The 15,271-nt window shown below is 35.5% G+C and overlaps 1 protein-coding gene across 1 annotated transcript in view; it reads right to left on the bottom strand.

Moving 5' to 3' along the window:
- Positions 1–15,271, bottom strand: part of LOC111049584 (dihydrolipoyllysine-residue succinyltransferase component of 2-oxoglutarate dehydrogenase complex, mitochondrial) — a 59,591-nt gene that overhangs the window by 35,917 nt on the left and 8,403 nt on the right. The gene's annotated exons all lie outside the window — the stretch shown is intronic.

Genomic DNA, 15,271 nt, shown 5'->3' with positions numbered 1-15,271 from the left:
AATAATAATAATCTCAATATACAGCGAGGCTTACAGAATAAAATGGAAAAACTACAGATAGAATTGAACCAATGCTCACCTGATATAATAATCCTTACAGAACATGGCTTGAAACATGAGGAGCTCTTGAGTGATTAACAAATATCACTGGGTACACACTTGCTGCTGAGTTCTGTCGCAGAATTTACTTGTGGGGGGAGGTAGCAGTCTACAGAAAAATAACATTGTATCAAGCGTTGAAGAAGTAACCCTATCTGAACCATACAAGCCAATGGAGAAAACATTTGAAACTATTGCTGTAAAAATAAAACTTAAATCACTGAAACTGTTAATAATAGGAACATACAGATCTCCTGATAATGAAACGGAAAAAGACTATATAAAAAGACTTGATAGCCTATCTATTACAGGAATATTCTGCTCAACATTATGAAATAGTTGTACTGTGAGACACAATATAGACACCCTAAAGACCGACAAACAAACTTACAAGGACCCTAACAAGATGCTGACACAAAATGGTTGCTCTATCTATGACCTGCCTGCAACAAGAATCACACAAGCATCAGCAACTAGTATAGATGGATGCTATCATAATGTTGAGAAGAAAAGAATTAAAAATGTCTAGGTTCTTCCAAATCAAATTTCCGACCACCATGCAGTATTGTGTAAAATAAATTACAAACTCATTTTTCATCAGCTGTGCTTAGTGAGAAAAGTTGTGTGTATTTTTGGGTTCAATATTTTATAAAATAACTTGATTCATTCAATATGAAGTGATAATTAAGTGTCCTATTTAAATATAGCTTGGTGTTTTAATTTCTCTAAATTCAAAATGTTTAGCTTATATATATTTTTGGACAAAAATTAAACTTGAACGTTTTACAGTAGAAACATAACCTATTTTTTGGACATTTTATCAATAATTTATCAAAATTTGGGAATGGAATAGATTTGGGCCAAGCCTGTTGTTCCTTCCTAATCATATTTATATGATTTGTGGTTCTGTCCACGAATAAATGAACTTGACCGTTAAACCATCATATACAGATTTGCACGAAACTTCTCAAAGAAAAACCTGATTAGACTAAAAGTAAAACTTGGAGTGGTAAGCTGGCAGACGATGTTTGAGTCACTTCATTTGGATGATGAATACAGTTTCTTCTTAAGGACAGTTCGCCAGAAAATTGATGAAGTAATGCCAAGAGAACCTAAAAAACTCGCAAAAACGATAAAACTCATATTCTGGGATAATAATACAATAAAACTGAATACCAATGAATTAAACACTCAAGATAAGTATATACTTACAGGTTCACAGGAAGACAGGGACGTGTATGCTAGATTAAAAAAGAATATGACCTAGATGTTGCAAACAAGAAAAGGATGCAAACCCAAAGTATAGTGAACCAGGCAGAAAACTAATCGAAGTATTCTGGAGAATTAAAAATGAATAAAGAAAAGGAAATACACTCGGTAAACACGAAAATATCTGATTATCCAAGAATATCAAAACAATCAGTGACCCATACCATGTCAGCAACATTAAAATGCCCAGTTCACACAACCTACAACTAAGATTAGCACCGAAATAGAATCTACCTGTGGATGAAACCAGGAATAGAATTTGCCTATACTGTGGATGAAACCACAACGTTTGACCACTTCAAGCCCATATCAATCAAGGAACTACAAAATCTTTTAACAAAACTTGAAGCAAATAACTCGGCCGGTTTTGATGATATCTCAGGGATAATAATCAGATGCTGTGAGGATGAGCTGACTGCACCGCTTCTTTACATTGTGAACTCGTCAATCCAACAATCTACATTTCCACAAATCATGAAAATAGCCAAAATATACCCTAAGTACAGGGTGGGGCAGAGCCGATTGACGAGTTTAGAAGGGTTATAAGTAATGGACCGTTCAACTTAGAAAAAAACTCTTTAATGGGTTCAATTCAGTTTGAAATATAGTTTTATTGTTAATTTTTCGAAAATTATATCAGTTAAATGGCGGCCATAAGCAGCAATATACTAATGTAGCGCATTTTTGAAGTTTTAAAACGCATTTTGGCACACTGCGATTGGTAAGGCTTTGATCTCTTCTCTGATTCGCTCCTTTAGTTCTTCCAAGGTGTGTGGGCGATCTTTGGAAACTTTATTTTTGAGGTAACACCATAGAAAAAGATCACATATGCTTAAATCGGGTGAGCGTGTCGGCCACCTCAAGTTCACCCTTTGTGAGATAAGCCGCCCTGCGAACATTTGTCTCAACACATTCATTGAAATACGCCCTGTGTGGGCTGTAGCTTCATCCTACTGAACCATATTTCTCCCGAGTCATGTTCCTCAGCAAGTTCTTCCAATTTGGGGCGCAAAAACGTTTTTAGCATTGTCACATAACGCTGGGATGTGACATTGACGGTGATGTTGCCATTATCAAAGAAGTATGGTCAGCACGCTCACCCGATTTAAGCTATGCGATTTTTTTCTGTGACATTAACTCAAAAATAAAGTTTCCAAACATCGCCCACACACCTTGGAAGAATTAAAGGAGCGAATAAGAGAAGAGCCTTACCAATCGCCGTGTGCCAAAATGCGTTCTAAAACTTAAAAATACGCTACATCAGTGTATTGCTGCTTATGGCTGCCATTTAACTGATATAATTTCAAAAAAATTAACAATAAAAACTATATTTCAAACTGAATTGTACCTATTAAAGAATTTTGTTCTAATTTGAACGGTTCATTTCTTATAACCATTCTAAACTCGTCAATCGGCTCTGCCCCACCCTGTACAAAGAAGGTGACAAAGAGGATTCAAAGAACTACCGATAAATAGCTAACTCACCTACACCATCTAAAATAATAGAAAGAGCTATCTATGATCAACTTATGTCACACCTGCATGGCAACAACTTACTGACTGATTTTCTTAGCATATATAAATGATCTTCCAGAAGAACTCGGAAATCAAAAAAGTCGCATTCCATTTGCTGACGACACAACAATACTAGTACCAACTGAGAGAGGCACCACAACTGAGACCACAATGAAGTCACCAACATCTGCAATAGATTGAAACTCACAATTTACAAAAACAAAACAGTTTACATAAATTTTACCCCATCCAATAATTCGAACGAGCAGATTAGTAATAGTATTGACTCATTGAACCACAAAAAATTCCTAGGCATATTAATTGATAAGAATCTGAACTGACATGCTCACAAAGACGCCCTATGTAAAAAACTGTCGTCAGCAGTTCATGTAATCAGAAGAATATGTAATATATCTGACGAAGGCACAGCTCTTGTGGCCTATCACTCACTCTTTGCCTCGTATCTAATATATGGTAACTGCCTGGGGATCCTCAGCTCAAGCGAATCTAGTGAGGATACTCTGGGTACAAAAGAGGGCTATAAGAACCATACTGAGAGTTGACAGAATTGAGCACTGCAGAGTCCTTTTCGTAAAATACAAAATTCTTACACAGTTATAACCTGCCACAGTTATATCATTATTCATCCTGGAATCTATTATCCAAATGAAGAAATCAACCCAAGTGCTCAGTGCTCGGACCGACACAGCTACAACAATAGAAACAAACAGAAAATATACCTCCCACAGCACAGACTCCAGACCTACTGTCTCTTATGTACGCCGGACATCACCTCTACAACCAGCTGCCATATAGTTTAAAAAATATCCAAGACAGGAAAGCCTTCATCACGAAAGTAAAGCACTGCCTAAAGCAATAGATCATACTACAGCATGGACGAGTTTGTAGACTAGCACACCTACAGAAAGGAATAAATGACCCCTACAAAGGGAAGACGAAATGACGATTCCCACAGCCCTGGCTGCTGGTGAAGACCACAAAAAAAGATCGGTATGCAATAGGTGTTCTACGATGTCTATATTCCTGGACCTCTCTCAAAAGCTATCTGGCTAAAGTGCATCCATCAGCAAGCTGCAGAGGAACCAAACCTATAGCAAGAAGATTTACTAATAGTCTTTCAATCGCAATAAAAAAAAATCACCCTCAGAGAGTGAAAGAGATTCTCCTGAAGAAATTCCCTAAGTCTTCTCTTTAAAACTGTCTTCGACAGACTCCTGAGCAAAACCGGCAGCTTGTCCAAAATTTTAACTGTCTGGTAGGGCCTTCTACAAAATTGTCGTTTTGAGACTTACCGATTCAGAGACGATTTTTCGTCCAGTTTCCGGATGACATCGGCCGATGTCATTGAAGCCTTTCACTCTTACCGACAACGACACAATTTCTGTAATCCTGGCACATAGCAGGGCTTCACTACTATCATGATATAATTATGAGTAAAAACGTCATATTTGTTCCCCATAACCATTCCAGTTGTTCCTTAAAACTTCCAACTCGCTTCTGAAGCACGAATTCTACTTTACTACCCAATTTCAAACTAACGAAATCATTTTCAAAATTGTCGATGCAAGAGCGATACCTTCCAACGACTCATTTGTCGTCAGGGGGCGAAACTGTTTTGTGAGTGTGAAAGCTGTTCCATATGATACCATGTAATTTCGACTCTGGGCTATAATCTTGATGAGGAACAGTGCGGTAGGGCTAGGCTCAGGCTGCTTCTGATGCCATAGCTGGACATCACAGTATTATGTAGGCTAACACACACATATTATGAACATACCCACATATTATACCTCCTACAGTTATGGTTATGAACTAGAATAGGAAAGAACAGTCGGTTGTGGTTGCTATACACAATATGTAACTTCTTGAAGAGACCAAGAATACGGATTATTACTAGTAGATGGTTGTGCAATGTTGCTAAAGTGAGGAAGAGGTATGCGATTTTGGATTTCGGCAAATCTATAAACACCTCTTCACCTGTCGCCTGTCCCAACATGATAATTGCTGAATGGATGCATTATTTTAGAAAATGATAAAGCAGTTTATATATATATATATATATATATATATATATATTATATATATATATATATATAAAATTAAAACAGGAGACACGATATAAATAGATTGAAAACACTTAAACCTTACATTAGAAATGGGAGGAAAGGAAATTTTCGAAGACTGAGTCTCCTTCCTCAACCGAGCTGACTACAGTTTCAGGTGTGTGTGCAGCCATGGTAATACACCAAAGTTATTACACAAAATGTTAATAACTTAATATTTATAGATTCTATTAGATTGAACGGAACTTGACAAACACATATGTTCATCATGTGTATGATAAGTTATGTTCAATCTAATCGAATCTATAAGGATTAAGTTATTAACATTATTTTCTTAATAACTTTGGTGGAAACGCAGCTTTACGGATACTCCAGAATCAATATTCTCTAACCATTCTCATTTTACTCTATCAGACATTCTAACTTTCCTTTTATCTGCTTTATTATAATTATTTGCCTGGAGAATCGAAACCCAGCCGAAATTGCAGATCCACAACACATTAGATGCGTATATCTGCAAGTCATGCATGACCAAGCGCGCATATGTGAAACAAAATCCGGAAAGGGCAATAGGAACATTCACACCGAACGAGTGCACTTGCTGGTTAAGTTCAGTGTGAACAGCTACAGACAAGTCAAGACGTGTTTCAATGGCTCTTTACAGATTTTTTCGCGGCTTATGCATGATATGACGTGGACTTGCACATACATACACCACGCATCCAATGTGATCCACCCTTAGACGGGGTGGAATCAAATTGGGGTGGTCTTCAAGTATCTCAATAAGTTTGATATGTCTAGTGTAGTTCTATTAGTAATGATTTATGTTCAAAGTTCTGCCATGCTCGGTTGCTCCACATTATAACCAGGTCCCACAATGTATCATATTCCATAACTTGAACCAAGTTTTTAAAGTATCATTTGTGTATCGTTCTTTTTAATTTATCCACCTTATCTATACTTTCTTACCTCAGATTTGCACTATTTTGCACATCCTATATTTTTGTTCTGGAATTATTATTAAAAACGTCTTGAAAAAACTTCAATTTCTTTTGTGTGTTGAATCTTTGTTTTTATTTTGCACTCTTACATTTTCTGTTCTTGAACTACGTTTTTCATGCAAACAAATTTTGGCTTAGCGTACAGCTTGATTGAATTGAAAAATTACACAATCCTGGATTAAAGCCAAACTATTATTGGAATTGTCACTCAATCAATTTCATAAAATTAAATTGAGATTTATATTTGAATGAAACTTGATTGACAATACTATTGTATAGTTTCAGTTACGTTATCGTCTATAGAAATTGAAATTGATTTCATAAAACTGACGAATTCACAATATATTGGCGCGAAATCATTCTAATAGTTAATTGGTTTTGCGCGAACATTTATTTCTCATATGTAAGAAACTATACATCTATAAAATATATAATATTATGTTAAACCAATGATAAGCTGGGTGTTATGTTAAGGCTGTTGTATTATTTGCCAAACTTCCATTTTAGATAAGATAATCTTTTTATAGATTGAATAATGCTCAATACATGTTCATGACCTCAAACTATAATCGTATTTTAAGTTAATAATTCTGCTACCTAGTTGCTTTTCTAGGAACTTCAGGCAGTACAGCATTTTTTTAGTGAATTTGCGGCCTTTTATCTAAATCCGCTAAACCCATAAAAGCCTTTTTAGTCCAGGCAATGAATGCTCAACAAATGGTATAGAGGGAAAAGTTTGGAAGACAATTTTTGACCCCGCAGTTCTGTTTAGGGTGGTGAGGAGGTAAACATATAAAAAGTCCCCACCCCTACCCCCTGTGCTAAGGGGGTGTGGGGGGTTCAAAGTTACAATTTTTTGGTTTCTCGCATGTAACTCAAAAATTATGCATTTTACAGAAATGACTATTCTATAAGAAATTAAAGCTTACATAATTTCCTACAATATTGATCCAACAACTTTTTCTATATCTCTTTCACTTTTCGAGATATCTGCTCTAAAAGATGTGACATTTCTGAAAAAACACATTTTCCTTCGATTTTTTGCTATTTTTGGTCTTATAACTTTTTTAATATCGATGGGGAAAATTCATGCTGATCATGAGCTTATAGAGCATCGAATTCTCTTTTCAATTTGATGTATAATTTCACAAGTTTACGCACATCCCCACGACTGTTGCAGCAGCTTCAGTGTTGAGTGTGAGATCTTCAGTTATACAAAAATTGACCAATTGACAAGTGAATTTGGAGAGAATGTTTTGAACACAATTTTTGACTTCGTAGCTTTGTTGGGACCAGTTAGGGGGTGAACATATCAAAAGTCCCCATCCCTACCCCTTGTGCTAAAGGGATGAGGGTGGTTTAAAAGTTGCTTTTTTTAATGTTTGGAAAATGCGTACAACCGACATGACTAACTATTCAAAAATAAAGCTTGATAAATTCTCTACAATATCTGTTCTGTTGGTGATTTGTGATATCTCCAACAGTTTTTGAGATATATGCTCTTAAATGTGTAAAATTGTTAAAATAACAGCTTTTAATCCTATTTTTTGATGTTTCAGGGCCTACAACTCTCCAACAATGCATCGTAAAAATAAATGCTCACCATAGATTTGTAGAGCTTTGTTTTCTCTTCAATTTGATGTATTAATTCAATACTTGATGTTTTCCTTCTATTGTTATAGCAGATTCTAGGTGGGGGGTGAAATTTTAATTTCGTAACAATTGATCACTTGACAATGATGTCTGGAACATCTGGTACACAATTTTTGACTTTGTAGCTAAATGGAGACTAGTTGTCAGGTAAACATAGAAAATATACGCATCTCTAGCCCGTCTATTGAAGATGTGGAACAGCTAAGTTGACACTTGTTGCAGAGTTGAAAATTTCACCCACAACATTGAATCTGCTATAACAATAAAAGGAAAACATTAATTTGTGGAATAATACATCAAATTGAAGAGAAAACAAAGCTCTACAAATCTACGGTGAGCATTTATTTTTACGATGCATTGTTGGAGAGTTGTGGGCCCTGAAACATCAAAAAATAGGATTAAAAGCTGTTATTTCAACAATTTTACACATTTAAGAGCGTATATCTCGAAAACTGTTCGAGGTATCACAAATCACCACAGAACAAATATTGTAGAGAATTTATCAAGATTTATTTTTGAATAGTTAGTCATGTCGGTTGAACGCATTTTCCTCAAGATATGAGCGTGTAAGCAAAACATTAAAAAAGCAACTTTTAAACCACCCTCATCCCTTTAGCACAAGGGGTAGGGATGGGGACTTTTGATATGTTCACCCTCTAACTGGTCTAAAGAAAGCTGCGAAGTCAAAAACTGTGTTCAAAACATTCTCTCCAAATTCCTTTGTCAATTGGTCATCTCACACTCAACACTGAAGCTGCTGCAACAGTCGTGGGGATGTGCGTAAACTTGTGAAATTATACATCAAATTGAAGAGATAGATAGATAGATAGCCTGATAGATAGATAGATAGATAGATAAAGAATTTATTTTTCACTTCAAAAAACAATACAAAATAAGATCAAATCAAATACAATATCATTCGTCACCAATCAATACCATAGTTCATAGTAATCCGAAAATTCTTAGGCATAGCCGAAGCCGTCAGCCGGAGTTGATGGTTATTTTATCTATATCTCATCCTTATCTTCGAGTTTTTGTCAAAGTTCTCACAGTACAGAGTGAACGGGCTACACAATGTCATGCGATAGCACTCAATAAACCTTATATAAGGCAACTGGGAAGTTAGCACTAAATATGAGTCACTCATAGCACAGTAGTCCGTCTATGCTTGGAATCTTATCATTTTCAGTTCATTTGAGAAACCTGAATCATTATTATAGAGATGAACTACACATTGATACAAAGTAAATTATTCTTACTTATTAATCGAACATACAAATAATTCTTTATGAAATGAAGTGATACAATGATAATTTGAACTCATTTGATCAATAAATAATCATCTTCAATAATAAACCGATGAACTCAATCATACATGTCCAGAGCTACATGTACAGTTTTCGTTTTAGGAACAATATTTACAATGACAAATTTATTTTCTATAATCCACAAGTATTATTATAGTACAGCTATTTTTAGAAATTAAATTCATCCACAAGGAGCATTCTATATCTCAATGTTACATTCACATATCCCGCTAGACTTTTCCAGTTTTTACCATTTAAATACTCTTAAACCATTTCATCCGTTATCACCGAGCTTCCAAACCATTTTACTCGGTACTCTGATAGAACCTTACATTTTCCTATAAAATTATAAATGTCTTCAATTTCTTGACTATTACATAGTGAACAAATATAGCTGTTTTCCCCCCTATCTATTCAAGGGCAATAATAACCCTCTCGCTCTGAAAATTATGCTAATCATCCTTCTTTTATTTGAGTCGTTTAAATAATCTTCCATAACTGCGTTATTGGTTCTTAACGTATAATATATTTGATGAAACTGAGAATTTGAAGCTTTCTCGCACCTAGTTCCCAGTACATTACGGCGAATTTTATCAATTATATTGTCGCACGTCATCCCCCACCGATCTGGCTGAGTTATAGGGTCCACCCATCCCTCATTAAATTGATTAAATAATTGTTTCCATTCACTACACCAGCCACTATTACTCTGTACCACTAAGCTTGTTAATATTTTAGGGAATCTATAGCCAGGTAATGCATGTGCTTTTAATATGTATTTGAAATGCATTTTTAGGGTCTGTAGCCACATAATATCCCTCCCGCTTTCTAAATATAGAATATAGTTGAGCGTATTCTGCGGTAATCCGAACATTCGTCTCATGAAAAATCTATTGAAACATTCTACATCCTCCCTACGTTGATACCCCCACACCTGACCAGCATACGGGATAGTTGTTCTGCTCACTGTCTCAAAAACTTGCCATTTAGTGGATAACGGTACATCTTCGCTGCCTATAAACTTCTGCCATAAACTATTAATACCGTATCTTGCTGATGTTAGCTTACTTGAAAAATGTTTGCTTAGGGACAAAGTGGGAGTGAACGTAACCCCTAGATATTTATACTTATTTACAATTTGAATGGGATCCTCACCATAGTACCATTTTTCATTTCGACTTAATCTACCTCCTTTCCTAAAAACCATAATCTTAGATTTATCTTTGTTTAATACTAAGTTCCATCGAAAACAGTACTGTTTCAGCCTATTTATCATTCTTTGTAACTCCCTAATATTATCAGAAAATATCACTAAATCATCTGCATAAAGAAGGGAATTAATTTTACCGTATTTCAAGATATCTCTAACAAGCTTGACTATTCGAAAAAGCCTCTGATCGGGAAGCTTCAATGTTGAACTAGCAATGTGGGCTGGGGTGATATGATCATGGCGTTGGAGAGAGTAGACGAAACGTAGACAATAATTTTGGCAACGCTGTAGTTTATCATTCAGAGTGACTTGCATATCATTAAGAACAGAATTACAATACATTAAATGTGGGAAGATGAGAGATTGAACCAATAATAATTTAATGTTTCTAGGGAGGATATCGTGCATTTTCTTCAATGCATGCATGGCTGAGAATACCTTTTTACAAGTTTTGTTCACTTGTTCTGACCAGTCAAGAGTATTATTCATAATAATGCCTAAATTTTTAACTGAGCTACAGTAAGGAATGTCATTACCGTCTACACTAATTTTGTGAATCGATTCAAGGTCAATATTGTTTATAAGACGAGAATATCCAATTATAATGGGTTGTGTTTTGATGGGATTAAGCTTAAGGCCATTTTTCTTTGTCCATTCCACTATCGAATTGATATCCTGATTCATTATTCCAACTGTTTCATTAATTTTTGTTGTGGGACAGCTTAAATAGATTTGAAGGTCGTCTGCATAAGTATGGAAACTGGAGAATTTGATAATGGAAGAAAGGTCATTAGCATACAAAGTGAAGAGGAGAGGGCCTAAAATTGAACCTTGTGGTACTCCATGCATAACGTTTTTCCAAGTTGACTTTTTGTCACCGACAGATACACATTGTTTCCTACCTAATAGATAGGATTTAAACCAAACTAACGAGTTGTGACTGAAACCAAGAATAGCCAACTTATTCAGAAGGACTGTATGATCAACAGTATCGAATGCTTTAGAAAAATCAAATAGGGTGAGGATGGTGCATTTTCTTTGGTCCATAGCTAACCTTATATCATCAGTGACACACGAAGCAGAGCTGTCTCAGTTGAATGGAATTTTCTAAAGCCTGATTGAAAGTTATGAAGCTTACTATTGTTGTCTAGAAATTTTACAACTTGAGCATGAATGAGTCTTTCTAGCACTTTGGACAATGCAGGTAAAATACTGATTGGTCTAAAATCCTCAACTTTATTGGGTGATGGAACTTTATTTAGAGGGCGAACCAGAGCAAACTTCCAGTTTTCAGGGAAAATGCCTTCTTCAAGTGACTTGTTGAAAATGTATGTAATGGTTGGTAAAACAGCAAATAACATCTTCTTGATAAATTTAATAGGAATTTTGTCTACACCCGTAGCATTACTATGAATACGTTGAATTCGTCTGAAAGTGTCTTCTTCTGAGATTGGATGGAAATGAAATTGATCAGTGATTGGTAAATCTAAGTTTGTAACCTGCTCTTCAAGATCATCTATATAATTAGCAATGACAACTTCGTCGCGTTGGTTAGAGTGTGAAACGAAATGGTCATTTATATTATTCAATGGTAAGTCAATTTGTGGATTCGATTTCTGTTTGCCAAGCCCGAATTCTTTTATTCCCTGCCAAAGTGATTTAGAGTCTTGTCTATTGTTTGTCATAAACGAATTCAAGTACCTAATTGATAATAGATAATTGATAATATCTAATAGATAATAGATAATTGATAATAGTACCCAATTGGATAATAGATTCCAGGATGAATAATGATATAACTGTAAGAATTTTGTATTTTACGAAAAGGACTCTGCAGTGCTCAATTCTGTCAACTCTCAGTATGGTTCTTATAGCCCTCTTTTGTACCCAGAGTATCCTCACTAGATTCGCTTGAGCTGAGGATCCCCAGGCAGTTACCATATATTAGATACGAGGCAAAGAGTGAGTGATAGGCCACAAGAGCTGTGCCTTCGTCAGATATATTACATATTCTTCTGATTACATGAACTGCTGACGACAGTTTTTTACATAGGGCGTCTTTGTGAGCATGTCAGTTCAGATTCTTATCAATTAATATGCCTAGGAATTTTTTGTGGTTCAATGAGTCAATACTATTACTAATCTGCTCGTTCGAATTATTGGATGGGGTAAAATTTATGTAAACTGTTTTGTTTTTGTAAATTGTGAGTTTCAATCTATTGCAGATGTTGGTGACTTCATTGTGGTCTCAGTTGTGGTGCCTCTCTCAGTTGGTACTAGTATTGTTGTGTCGTCAGCAAATGGAATGCGACTTTTTTGATTTCCGAGTTCTTCTGGAAGATCATTTATATATGCTAAGAAAATCAGTCAGTAAGTTGTTGCCATGCAGGTGTGACATAAGTTGATCATAGATAGCTCTTTCTATTATTTTAGATGGTGTAGGTGAGTTAGCTATTTATCGGTAGTTCTTTGAATCCTCTTTGTCACCTTCTTTGTACAGGGTGGGGCAGAGCCGATTGACGAGTTTAGAATGGTTATAAGAAATGAACCGTTCAAATTAGAACAAAATTCTTTAATAGGTACAATTCAGTTTGAAATATAGTTTTTATTGTTAATTTTTTTGAAATTATATCAGTTAAATGGCAGCCATAAGCAGCAATACACTGATGTAGCGTATTTTTAAGTTTTAGAACGCATTTTGGCACACGGCGATTGGTAAGGCTCTTCTCTTATTCGCTCCTTTAATTCTTCCAAGGTGTGAGGGCGATGTTTGGAAACTTTATTTTTGAGTTAATGTCACAGAAAAAAATCGCATAGCTTAAATCGGGTGAGCGTGCTGACCATACTTCTTTGATAATGGCAACATCACCGTCAATGTCACATCCCAGCGTTATGTGACAATGCTAAAAACGTTTTTGCGCCCCAAATTGGAAGAACTTGCTGAGGAACATGACTCGGGAGAAATATGGTTCAGTAGGATGAAGCTACAGCCCACACAGGGCGTATTTCAATGAATGTGTTGAGACAAATGTTCGCAGGGCGGCTTATCTCACAAAGGGTGAACTTGAGGTGGCCGACACGCTCACCCGATTTAAGCATATGTGATCTTTTTCTATGGTGTTACCTCAAAAATAAAGTTTCCAAAGATCGCCCACACACCTTGGAAGAACTAAAGGAGCGAATCAGAGAAGAGATCAAAGCCTTACCAATCGCAGTGTGCCAAAATGCGTTTTAAAACTTCAAAAATGCGCTACATTAGTATATTGCTGCTTATGGCCGCCATTTAACTGATATAATTTTCGAAAAATTAACAATAAAACTATATTTCAAACTGAATTGAACCCATTAAAGAGTTTTTTTCTAAGTTGAACGGTCCATTACTTATAACCCTTCTAAACTCGTCAATCGGCTCTGCCCCACCCTGTACTTGGGGTATATTTTGGCTATTTTCATGATTTGTGGAAATGTAGATTGTTGGATTGACGAGTTCACAATGTAAAGAAGCGGTGCAGTCAGCTCATCCTCACAGCATCTGATTATTATCCCTGAGATATCATCAAAACCGGCCGAGTTATTTGCTTCAAGTTTTGTTAAAAGATTTTGTAGTTCCTTGATTGATATGGGCTTGAAGTGGTCAAACGTTGTGGTTTCATCCACAGTATAGGCAAATTCTATTCCTGGTTTCATCCACAGGTAGATTCTATTTCGGTGCTAATCTTAGTTGTAGGTTGTGTGAACTGGGCATTTTAATGTTGCTGACATGGTATGGGTCACTGATTGTTTTGATATTCTTGGATAATCAGATATTTTCGTGTTTACCGAGTGTATTTCCTTTTCTTTATTCATTTTTAATTCTCCAGAATACTTCGATTAGTTTTCTGCCTGGTTCACTATACTTTGGGTTTGCATCCTTTTCTTGTTTGCAACATCTAGGTCATATTCTTTTTTAATCTAGCATACACGTCCCTGTCTTCCTGTGAACCTGTAAGTATATACTTATCTTGAGTGTTTAATCATTGGTATTCAGTTTTATTGTATTATTATCCCAGAATATGAGTTTTATCGTTTTTGCGAGTTTTTTAGGTTCTCTTGGCATTACTTCATCAATTTTCTGGCGAACTGTCCTTAAGAAGAAACTGTATTCATCATCCAAATGAAGTGACTCAAACATCGTCTGCCAGCTTACCACTCCAACTTTTACTTTTAGTCTAATCAGGTTTTTCTTTGAGAAGTTTCGTGCAAATCTGTATATGATGGTTTAACGGTCAAGTTCATTTATTCGTGGACAGAACCACAAATCATATAAATATGATTAGGAAGGAACAACAGGCTTGGCCCAAATCTATTCCATTCCCAAATTTTGATAAATTATTGATAAAATGTCCAAAAAATAGGTTATGTTTCTACTGTAAAACGTTCAAGTTTAATTTTTGTCCAAAAATATATATAAGCTAAACATTTTGAATTTAGAGAAATTAAAACACCAAGCTATATTTAAATATGACACTTAATTATCACTTCATATTGAATGAATCAAGTTATTTTATAAAATATTGAACCCAAAAATACACACAACTTTTCTCACTAAGCACAGCTGATGAAAAATGAGTTTGTAATTTATTTTACACAATACTGCATGGTGGTCGGAAATTTGATTTGGAAGAACCTAGACATTAATTCTTTTCTTCTCAACATTATGATAGCATCCATCTATACTAGTTGCTGATGCTTGTGTGATTCTTGTTGCAGGCAGGTCATAGATAGAGCAACCATTTTGTGTCAGCATCTTGTTAGGGTCCTTGTAAGTTTGTTTGTCGGTCTTTAGGGTGTCTATATTTGTGTCTCACAGTACAACTATTTCATAATGTTGAGCAGAATATTCCTGTAATAGATAGGCCATCAAGTCTTTTTATATAGTCTTTTTCCGTTTCATTATCAGGAGATCTGTATGTTCCTATTATTAACAGTTTCAGTGATTTAAGTTTTATTTTTACAGCAATAGTTTCAAATGTTTTCTCCATTGGCTTGTATGGTTCAGATAGGGTTACTTCTTCAACGCTTGATACAATGTTATTTTTCTGTAGACTGCTACCTCCCCCCACAAGTAAATTCTGCGACAGAACTCAGCAGCAA

Source organism: Nilaparvata lugens, chromosome 4 (genome assembly GCF_014356525.2).
Source record: "Nilaparvata lugens isolate BPH chromosome 4, ASM1435652v1, whole genome shotgun sequence".
NCBI classification, from domain to species: domain Eukaryota; kingdom Metazoa; phylum Arthropoda; class Insecta; order Hemiptera; family Delphacidae; genus Nilaparvata; species Nilaparvata lugens.
This window is presented reverse-complemented; position numbering and strand designations above follow the sequence as displayed.